Here is a 10,641-nt window from a genome sequence, read left to right as displayed (position 1 = left end):
TGAGGTTGCATGAAAGAGCAGGGGGGAGAAAGGCTGAGCATTTGACAATAGTACAGGGGGAAGAAAACATTTGGCAGTTATCCATTGTCATTATTTTGTCCCCTTGCTTTGGCCAAAGTAATGGCTGTTGCCCTGCAGCTTTAGCAGGGGAGTGAGCAGAGGAAAGAGGTGGTGACAGACACACATGGTCAGTGTGTGCAAACATGCAAATGATGATACCTCAATCACACAGTGCCTTGAAATATTACAGTGTCCTGAACATGGGGAAAATGAGCCATTAATCTAAATCTGTTCAAGGACTGCATTAGTTCTAAAAAGAAGGACGTGTTCATTTTTAATTGCATCAATTGCATTTGGCAGCAGCGCTCTACAAGCACCTGTCCTGCCTTCCAGGGCTTTGTTGCTACAACAGCACGCATATGAGGACTTGGCTGCCCTCATCGATGTACAATATCAGGAATTTGAGTTAGTTATTGAGTATTATGAACTTCTAGCCTATAAACATTGTATAAAATATGTACTCCAAAAATGTTTATTTTCCCACAACATTCAATAAATATGTTACATAGCATATTTCATGGTGCCTCTTTTATTTAGAAAAGGCAAAACTTTAAGTGACCATTGACGTGAAGGAAGTAACTAATTAACACAGACAGATGAGTCTTTAAACAATTTGAACAGAGCGTCAGTCATTCACAGCCCATTCTCTAAGTGGTCCATAGCCACTTTTATAGTTTTAATCATCTTGCAAGTCTATTTTTTTCTCAGTTAAAATTGCATTGATATTACTTGTGATTATGAATGCATTTTCACTTTTGCTGTTCACAATAACTGTGATGTCTTTCCATACAATTTAAATGTATGATTAATTATGTGATTAATGGTGTTTCACACAGACAAAATTTGACAGTACTCAAAAAAGTAAAGAGTCTAAATGTTGATTACAATCCTTCATTAAAAGAATCACTTTACACAAAGCACTGACAAAAAGACTGCTCCGCCAACATGCAAAGCAACAGCCATCCAATCTAGTCACACAAAGACACAATCCACATTTTCATGTTATCGTTAAATATTTCTATATTGCTCTTAAGACCCACAATTATGGGACTTTTTTACTGTACTGTCAAACTAACAAGGTTCCTGTGCCAAACCATTCCAACTGCAAGCAAATGGTACAAAATTACATGTATTCACCCGTGTAGAGAGCCTGTATCGACCAACTTAATGATCAAAAAATGCTTTGCTTTTTTGTATGGTTTGAAATTAAAGTTAGTCTGTGCCTTTGGCAGAATGCCAAACTCCATCGTCTACCTATTTGCTGCCTTTACCACTGGATAAGCATTTTGGTTTTGCTTGACTGGTCTTTAATTGGAGTTGACGTTATGTGGTCGTCTACACTTAGTGATGAGGTCATATTGGTGTTAATGTGGCAAGCAGCTGGGATGAAATGGTACGAATGACTTGTCAGCAACAAATTGAATGTAATATTCCCATCTGGACCCCAAATCCTCACTACCCACTTCTTATTTACATGCACTTAATTATTTACATTTTCTCCTTCTGTCCTTTTTCGCTGCCAAATGTTGCTTTTCAAACAAGAATCTAGAGAACAGAAAGTTACCTGTAATCACTCTCATCACGTGTTCACCTTGGCTCCTTTCCTTAAAAACGCGCAGACTCCATCATAAATATTGTCCCATTAATCACGATTAATATCTTTAATAATCATAGATTTATAAAGTAATAATCCTTAGACTGTCTCAGTGGTGTCTTGTTACAAATGATTTATTCTATGACTCACAAACCAAAGTGGTCCTTTACGAGCATCACTTAATATTTTATCCAGAACAGATAGGTAATGAGGAAGTCAAAAGGCCAGAAACTCATTTTGCAGATCTCAATGATGATCTATTGCCTGGCTATCCATCTCTGTAAGACTGCCGAACAAGAATACATAACACTGACTAAATTATTTTCTAACCACAAATGCCCCACACTGTGTAGGCAGTCTTAAGGATGTTAGCGTATTAGCTAACAATGAGACATTTGATCATAGACTGAGTTAGCCCTTTCACTCAAGTTAACTGTCAAAGAAATATACTTCATGAAGATGATGCGGTGATCAATAATATTAAAAAAACACCAACATTTCCAAATATTGTGATGTGAGGAAAATGTGTCTTCACTCGCTTCCATACGCAGGTAAGTCAACATTAGGGCTAACGCTGCACCCTTAGACACATCTGCCATGTAACTGCTTGAGACCTTGAATAAGGGTCTTCAAAGATAAAGGAATGGTTTCACTGTCCATGTAGTCCACCGACCAAAGGCATTTTATCCATTCCAGGATATATTAGCCTTCTATTTGGGATTGCTCCATCTCACCACACAGCGTTGATAATGCAAAACAAAACATCTCCATCTTTACCTGCAGACAATAAATGCATTACCTTGCTAATTAGCTAAAGATAAATCAGCTAGAAATGCTAATCCAAGAAAATCCCTTTCAGCTTCTTGCAGAGGGAGGAAGCAGGAAGCAGAGGCCTTCCAGGAGAAGGCTGAAGGTCAAACTGAGGTGGAGGAGAGAGAGAGGGAGAGAAAGAGAGAGAGGAAAATGACAGAGCAGCTGAACAGAGATGGAGATGTGGGATTCCAGGGACTCATAAGAGAGGAAGATCAAAGGCAGTGTGCCAGATCATGGAGTGAAAGAATACTCCAGATATGAGAGACAAACGGAAATTGGGAGTTATTTGTTATGCTATGCATTTCCTTGGATATGTATGAAAGATTAATTTGTTTACCATCTCATTAACCTGTGCTGTATTAACTCCTCCCTCATGAGTGATGTAGCCTAGTTCATCCTTTTACTATTGCTTCTTAGAGTTTTGCATGGCTGAATGGTGGAAGTAGTAACTTGAGTCTGGTTTGCTTGGCTGTGTTTTGATGCTTGCATGGTTTCTTAGACTGAATGGGGATACTGCTGATGTGTACTGTGTTAATGTCTCGCTGCTTACTAAAGCTAGCTCTGCATGGCTTACTGAGAAAGTGTATTGGTTGCTCTAGCTGTCTGCATTGTATCTTATATTTTAAGTAGTATTAATGTCTCGTTGTTTCCTGTTGCTCTGGTCTAAAATCCTCTGGCCAAAAGACTGCAGCTGAAAATTAGCCGGTTGGCTAACAATACCCCATTTACAAAAATATTGATTCATGTCTTTTGTCCTTTATAGAATAAAAGAATGAGAAAATAAATGATCAAATAAAACTGAGAAAGAAATATAGGATTTCAATATTTACACTTGGAATTTTTTGCTCAAAGCAGTGAATCACATTTTCACAAACTGCAAAGGATGCAGTGGAAACAGAATTTGGGTGTTCTTAGCAATCTTCTAAGATGGAGCCATGAATAAATGATCATGGGGACAAAAATAATAGTACAATATGTTGTATTCCTTGGTTGTTAGTCATTCAGTTCCTCCATTGTTAATTTACAATGCATCGCCTAGCACACAAAACAACATATCAAACATCCTTATTGCTTTTGTCTTTAAAGCAATTTACACCATTATTATTATTATTATTATTATCATTAATATTGTGTGTCATGTGTGAATTTCATCTGTTACCTCCAACTAATTTTTACGCTTAACCTTTAATTAAGCCTTGATATAAGTGGCGCTGTTTTGTGCTCAGGTGCTCATTTAGATGAATTATCCTTGTCCCACTTGCTGTGTGTGTGCACGTTACATAACTGCAGTATCAGAAAGGCTGCTGTAGATGTTCAAATAGAAGGACTCAAAGTGAGATTCACAGAGGGTTTCTGCAGTGTTGATGAGCTGAACATTTTGGGCCCACACAATTATTCCAGCTCACAGCTGTCCAATTGACCAAACACTAGCACTGTGCACGACACAGAGGAGCAAACCATCAGAAAACTGAAAAGTCTAGTGGTAATGAACTATGTCTTCCTCCAATAAACACAGGGAGTAAAGAAAGAGTTGGGAAGAAAGCAATTAAAACTGTAGCTGTAGTATGATAAAAAAAAAGTTTAGTATTTGTCTCGCTAAAAGCAGGATTTCTATTTATATGTTAAAATAAAGCAATTAAGTTAAGGAGTCCCATGAGTTGTAAGCCAAATGAAACAAATCAACAAAAACAAAAATGCACATGCAAATTATAAGTAAATCATTTAGAAAATGTATACAAAATTTCCCTTTTCGAATGTAGATTTGTATCTTCTCTACATATTTGATATGTTTGACCCTTGGTGATTTAACATGACTAAATCCTAATGCTCCGGTTTCACATCCTCTAAATAGTACACTCATATTTTCTATGTTGGATTTGCCAGTTTTAACCCTATTTTACTATTCCTATTTTTCCTCATATTTATTCCCGATACTGAAAGTTTCTTTTTATCTTGCCAAAATGATCCGATTTTTCCACAGGGGTGATTTAGATTAAAACTTGTCAGAGGAAGCAGAGAACCTTGAGAGGCAGACCGAATGACAGCAACAAAGAAAAGAAGACAGTCAACTTGAAAGTAGAGTTAATAGAAATCAAGAAACAGACAGACAGAAGACAATTTAGATCGACGGATCAAGGAGAATAATTTAAAGAAAGAAAAGGCAGAGAGGAAGGCGGAGATACTGTGACAGCGGGCAGAGAGGCCGTTCTACTCTGTCAGGCCTCAGCTCCCTCAGGAGTGGTTAAATGCATTGGGCCTGTCCACTGGGAAGTAGCGAAGAGATTAGCGGTGGCTTTAGGATGGAAACCAGTCAAGACTCCGCACACATTCTTCAGATACACACAAACACATGTGGATGTGCTGATTAGATTAATAAATAAACTGATAAGACAAAACTTGACATTCTTGACAATTAGGGATATGTGTGCAAAAACACACACAGGTTGAAGTTGTCTTAAATATCGTATTACATGAGATTGCATTAATCACTGTATAACTGCAACCTAGAATTAATAGTATGAACTACACACTTAGAGGCCCTAAAACATGCCAACAAGACTAGCAATAAACATACAACATACATTGCAAGGTATTCTAATGACCAGTGAGTTTATTCATCAAAGTCATCACATCGATGGGCCGAGGGTCATAAATTCTCTGTTCCCAAACCCTTGCACCGGTTGCAACCCAAACTAGCTCCTTCATCCAACCAAACTAGTCTGATAGACAGTGAAAACTACTGAAGACGCTGAACCAGTGTGCAGAAATGTGAGTCTGGCTAAAGATCAATAGCATAGCGCTCAGGGTTGAAAGCACATTATCCTAAATGTATATGTAATTTACTATTAATCATCTGCGTATTGTCCGGCAAAGCACTCAGCACCCATGGCGGTCTGGGGCACGTGGGCGTGTGCTCTGCATGCCCAATAAGTAATTCATGGGTGGCTGTAGGATGAGCAACATCCAAAATTCAATTACCCCAGCCTTGGCAGAGAAAACAGTTGAGCAATGGCCTTACATACATGTCAAACTATATGTATGCAGTTTAATTTTACATACAATTTAAATATCTCAGAAGACCAGATTCATGGAGCATATTTGTCAAAGAACTCATGGGAGTGCGTTAGTGGACTACATATGCATTCTTTACATGTGATGGGGTGAGATCTCACCTCCATCCTCTTACATAGTGTATGTCCTCAGACCTTGCATGTCATTGACCACTACTGCATAGCACCCTGTTGCAGTCTTTACATGAAGACACATGTTTAAAATATGTACTTAATTGTTATGAAATAAGAAAAATTAAAACAAAAATGTTCAATGCAGAAGCGTTGTTTTGACGTGGCAATACATTGAAAGCAGCACGCCTTTGTAAAGCCAAGCTATCGACTCCTGTCAACAATTAGCTGTCACATGCTGCCAGTGATGGATGCATCAGCTGCTCAGCTGATTGATTACTTACTAGACTACTTACTAGACCATTTAAAGAGGCCCCACTTCAGAGTAGATTTGAATAGTCACCCCTATATAAAACACACAAGACAGGATTTATGTTTATACTGTACATGTCAAAGGAATTCTCAAAATGCACACACTAATCCAGTGTGACTGTATGAAATCATCCACAAAGACCAAGGCTAAAAAAAACACTTTGAAGATTCCCAAAGGCAGACATTAAGCCCCTATATGTCACGCTGTTCTTTGACATATGAAACATCACGGTGGCAGCAACACACGGGAAGAAAGACACACACATGATGATACATATACTACACACATGTGCATAACACAGTGAACACATTTTTGAATTTTTTAACGGGCAATGGTTTGTTAGGACTTCGAGCCTTGAACACATGCTTATAACGTGTCCCGGTTGCAAAGAATGGAGGAGACATGCATATTACACACGCAAACACAGCAATGAAAAGCCAACGCAGTTATCAAAGGAATGATTCCCCTGCTGATCTTTAAAAGTCTCCCCTCATTTCAATCCATTTCATTTTTCTCTGCATCTCAACCTTTCGATCCGTCCATCATTTCTGATGTCTCTCTCTCTCTTTCTGTCTCACAGTCCATACCATCTTTTTCTTCCTCCTTAGTCTTTTGCTTGCCACTCTCACTGGGAAATGCGTTTTGCTTTTTAATAAGCAGCAGAGTGATGACATTAATAACGTTGCCACCGATTGCTTATTCAGAAGAGACGTGGAGATAATGATTCAATTGAAATCCCTTTTCTCCGGCTCTCTGTCCTTTTCTTCTTACTAGTGTGTAGTTAAAGTCCTGCTGCTACCAGACAGCATGTGTTTCCAGGTTGCAAAACGCGAGGCTCTATGCACCGCGTTTTAAGTTGAAGACACGATCAGACCAGTTGCACCTTTTCTTATTCTAGGAGACCATGGAATTACACGTCCTCAGCCAACTGTTTTTTTGCTGTGCAGGTAAATGACGTCAGGGATTTGTTTCTACTCTCAGCTAAAGTTTTTTGAACTCAAGGCATTTAGGGCTTTTCAGCAAAAAAAAAAAAAGAAAAGTTGCTCAGCAACGCAAAACGCTTTAGTCTAATTAAAAAAACTAAAACATTACAAATAGCCGTCCCAGGCTGCTAAAACATGCTCTGTCTAAACAGGGCCTTAACTGTGTATTGATAAATCCATGTTGCTGTCCGTGGTGCTGACGTAAATGATGTATTGGTAATTGCAACTTTTACGCCTCAACCCTTCCGTCGGCTTATTTTAAGAAAATTAAATTAAAAAATCATTCATTGGATGGTTCGCCTGTTGTGATTCCTGTAAAAAACAAAAACAAATCTGCCTGTAAGCTTGATATTAATGCAATTTCACATTTTCAAAAATAAACTTGATTATAATTTCGTGAGCCAGATTTTTCAAAATTTTATATGTGGAAAGTTTGAACATCAGACTCCCAGTTCATGCATCATGCATGCATCACATTCATCTCTTTTTTCCTCTATAGTTTTATCTTCTGAAGCTGCAGTTCTACTCAACTACAGTGCTTTTTCCAAGTGTTTGCTAACAAGTTCATCAGATCAATTTAAAATGGGGTAATATGTCGGTGTTGGGATTACAATTTAATTTTTCTTGCTGTCAAAACATTTCCAAACATAGTTGCTAGTTTAAGGTTAACACCGACACGGACTTCTCAGTCCAAGGTTGGATCCTATTTTGGGTAGAGCACCCTGAAATGTATATGATTATAATATTGAAGTAGTTGTGAGTGCATGCTAGCTCCTAAGTTCGTAATTGACATTGGATAGGTGAGATTTTTATTTATTTATTTTTTTAACCTTTATTAAACCAGGAAAATCCCATTGAGATTACTAATCTCTTCTTCAAGGGAGTCCTGACCAAGACAGCGGCACAGATCACAACAATTCCATACATTACAGACAATTTCATAACAATTTCATAAAACTATTTAAAACATTTACAGACCATAGATTTCATTTCCAAACCTTCGAGCAAGAGTTTAAACTGACCAATTGCAACCATTTCCTTCAATTTCCAGAACTTTTGTAAATTGTTCCATGTTGTGGGGGCAGAATAGTGAAATGCCACCTTACCAACTTCTGTGCGGACACTTGGTACAGACAGTAACAGTAAGTCTTGTGAGCGTAAAAATACAGTCTATCCGCTTTTGGTTGAATACATTCACACAGATATGAGGGGAGCAGACGCAGAATACCCTTATAAATGAACATATACCAATGATTGAGTCTACGATTCTCCAAAGCTGGCCATCCCACACGTGTGTAAAGTTCACAGTGGTGTGTGCGAGGCTTACAGTTTGTGATAAACCTCAATGCGGCATGATAAACAGAGTCCAGTAGTTTCAATACTTGGGTTGGAGCATTCATATAAATGAGGTCACCATAATCCAGAATGGGTGTAAATGTTGCAGCTACAAGTTTCCTTTTTGCATGAAAAGAAAAACATAGCCTATTTCTAAAGTAAAAGCCAATTTTCAGTCTCAGTTTCTTAACCAGTTGTTCAACATGTCCTTTAAAACTAAGAAATACATTAAAATCCCTAGATATTTAAAATATGTAACTTTCATGTAAGATGAAGTGAGAGGTACTGAAATGATCAGAGAGAAGATGAAAATATGGCCTAGGCACAGTTTCATCTTGAAACAGTGCTACAATAAACAGGTGATGCCTAAACAAAGCTATAAATCACACCGTATCGCAACACTTTAGGTTGGACTCATTTTCACTTCTCCCCATCCAAGCTTTTCTCAACTTGTGTGTCTGAAGTGAAGATCTTGAAACACAAACACAGTTTTCCCCCCTTTCTTCCTGTCACTCCTCCCCCCTCTTTACCTCCCCTGGCAGTTCTCTCTGGCGAGTGAGAGAGAATTTACCATTCACAAAAAAACAGAAGTTAACAGTGCTAAAAATACTAATGCTACTAATCTCATTGTTAAGTAGGACTCCAGATGCAACCACACACACACACACACACACACACACACACACACACACACACATTAGGCATCAGGGTGAAGAGGATGTCAACAGAATCAGGAACAGGACTGTGTCTGATGGCATTCACTTACATATCGGAGTTTTGTAGATTAAAGCAGAAGCTTAACGTGACTACTGTACTAAAGAATGATGATTAACTTTTTTAAGAGCACAGCCCATGTTGAAATGCATTAAACCCTCTCCATCACCATATGCACCCACACACACACACACACACGCATACACACACTTTCCTCTCTATGTCAAAGGCCACTCCAGTTGAGCCTCATTGTTGTATGAGAGCCCTGAACGATGCAGGGTGCATTCAGCCTAACATGACATCACTCGCGTTTTCCTGACTTTGTAAATGAGTCACATCAGATTAGGAGGCGTGACTGCAAGACCAAATGTGTTTGTTTTTGTTTGTGCATTTGTGAAAGCAAAACCTCATTTTAGCCTGAAACCTTTTAAAAAAACACTGCGTAGTAATGAAACATCTGATGAGTGTCAGACACTATTTCCTGGCATAGAATCATGTCTATTGGGGTAAATGACTTGTGTAAGTGTGTGTCTGTGTATGTTGTATTTCCATGTGAGCCAGGGCTTGTATATGTATGTATATGTATCCTGCACATTTTGTACAAGTTCCCATTCTGTTTTAAGTAAAGTAAAGGCCATTTTCTTTCAAAAACTCAACAAGTGTCTTGATTCCCTTTTAATCAGTTTTGCTGCTGCCTGTAATTGAGTCATTTTTGTAGAAAAAAATGGCTCTCATCAACAAGAAGACAAAACATTCAGGTGGTTCATTTTCAAACACAGAAACAGGTGCCGGGTAAATAATAGAATTTTTTCGAACTGTAAGGGGACAAAGAGACAATGCGTTCTGCTCACAATATCTGATCACAAAATCTTTTCCTAAAGCATATCGACATATAGACACAGGTGTATTTGCACGTCCACAAAAACCATGTCCAGCCTTCCCCTCCTGGGTGTTGAACTATGTGTGTGTTTGTGTGTGTGTGTGTGTGTGTGTGTGTGTGTGTGTGTGTGTAGGCAGCAGTGAGAGTGCCCCAGGATGCTAGCTGCCTCTCCAGGGATGTGAAGTGTCGTCAAAAATAGAGAGCTTTCATGGTCTAGTTCACTGCTTGTGTCTGTATCCACAACAGATTAAACGGCTTTCCTAATTGCTTGCTCCAGTTCTCAATAATAAGAATAGTAATGTATTACATGACGCCCCTCCATTATTGGGACCCTGCATTGGAATCTGTTATGTGGCACTTAATGAGCAAATTGTCTCCCATTACTCTTATTGCAGTGTTTCAGTAGACTAGTTTGCTTATCTGTCTGTCTATCTATGTGTCTATCAATCTATCTATCTATCTATCTATCTATGCCTAAATGTTTTGTATTTTTCTAGGTAGTGCCGTCCTTTATTCTGTCAGTGTGTGTGTGTTCGTGTGTATTGATGTATGTGTGTGTGCATGTGTAAGCAAGTGACAGATGGTCTCTTGTCATTGTCCCAGTTGAGTATACACTCCACAGATGCTGCCGCCAAGCAAGGTGTCAGGAGTCTCTCTCTCTCACACACACACACACACACACACACACACACACGTTATTTAATAATCAATGTCCCCAATGACCTTAGATATACATGTTAAAAACATGTATATTCTCAATTACACTT

General features: G+C 38.6%; 1 long non-coding RNA gene across 1 annotated transcript in view; it reads right to left on the bottom strand.

Moving 5' to 3' along the window:
- LOC117957688 overlaps window positions 1-6,684 on the bottom strand; it is a 14,422-nt gene extending 7,738 nt beyond the window's left edge. The window contains exons 1-2 of the long non-coding RNA XR_004659562.1: window positions 6,674-6,684; window positions 1,652-1,656 (exon numbers count right to left, since the gene is read on the bottom strand). This is a non-coding gene — a long non-coding RNA (uncharacterized LOC117957688). The remainder of the gene's footprint in view (window positions 1-1,651; window positions 1,657-6,673) is intronic.
- Between the last annotated feature and the right edge of the window lie 3,957 nt (window positions 6,685-10,641).

The sequence above is a fragment of the Etheostoma cragini genome, chromosome 15 (assembly GCF_013103735.1).
Source record: "Etheostoma cragini isolate CJK2018 chromosome 15, CSU_Ecrag_1.0, whole genome shotgun sequence".
Classification (NCBI taxonomy): Eukaryota; Metazoa; Chordata; class Actinopteri; order Perciformes; family Percidae; genus Etheostoma; species Etheostoma cragini.
The sequence above is the reverse complement of the archived record's forward strand: the minus strand, read 5'-3'. Positions and strand labels throughout refer to the sequence as shown.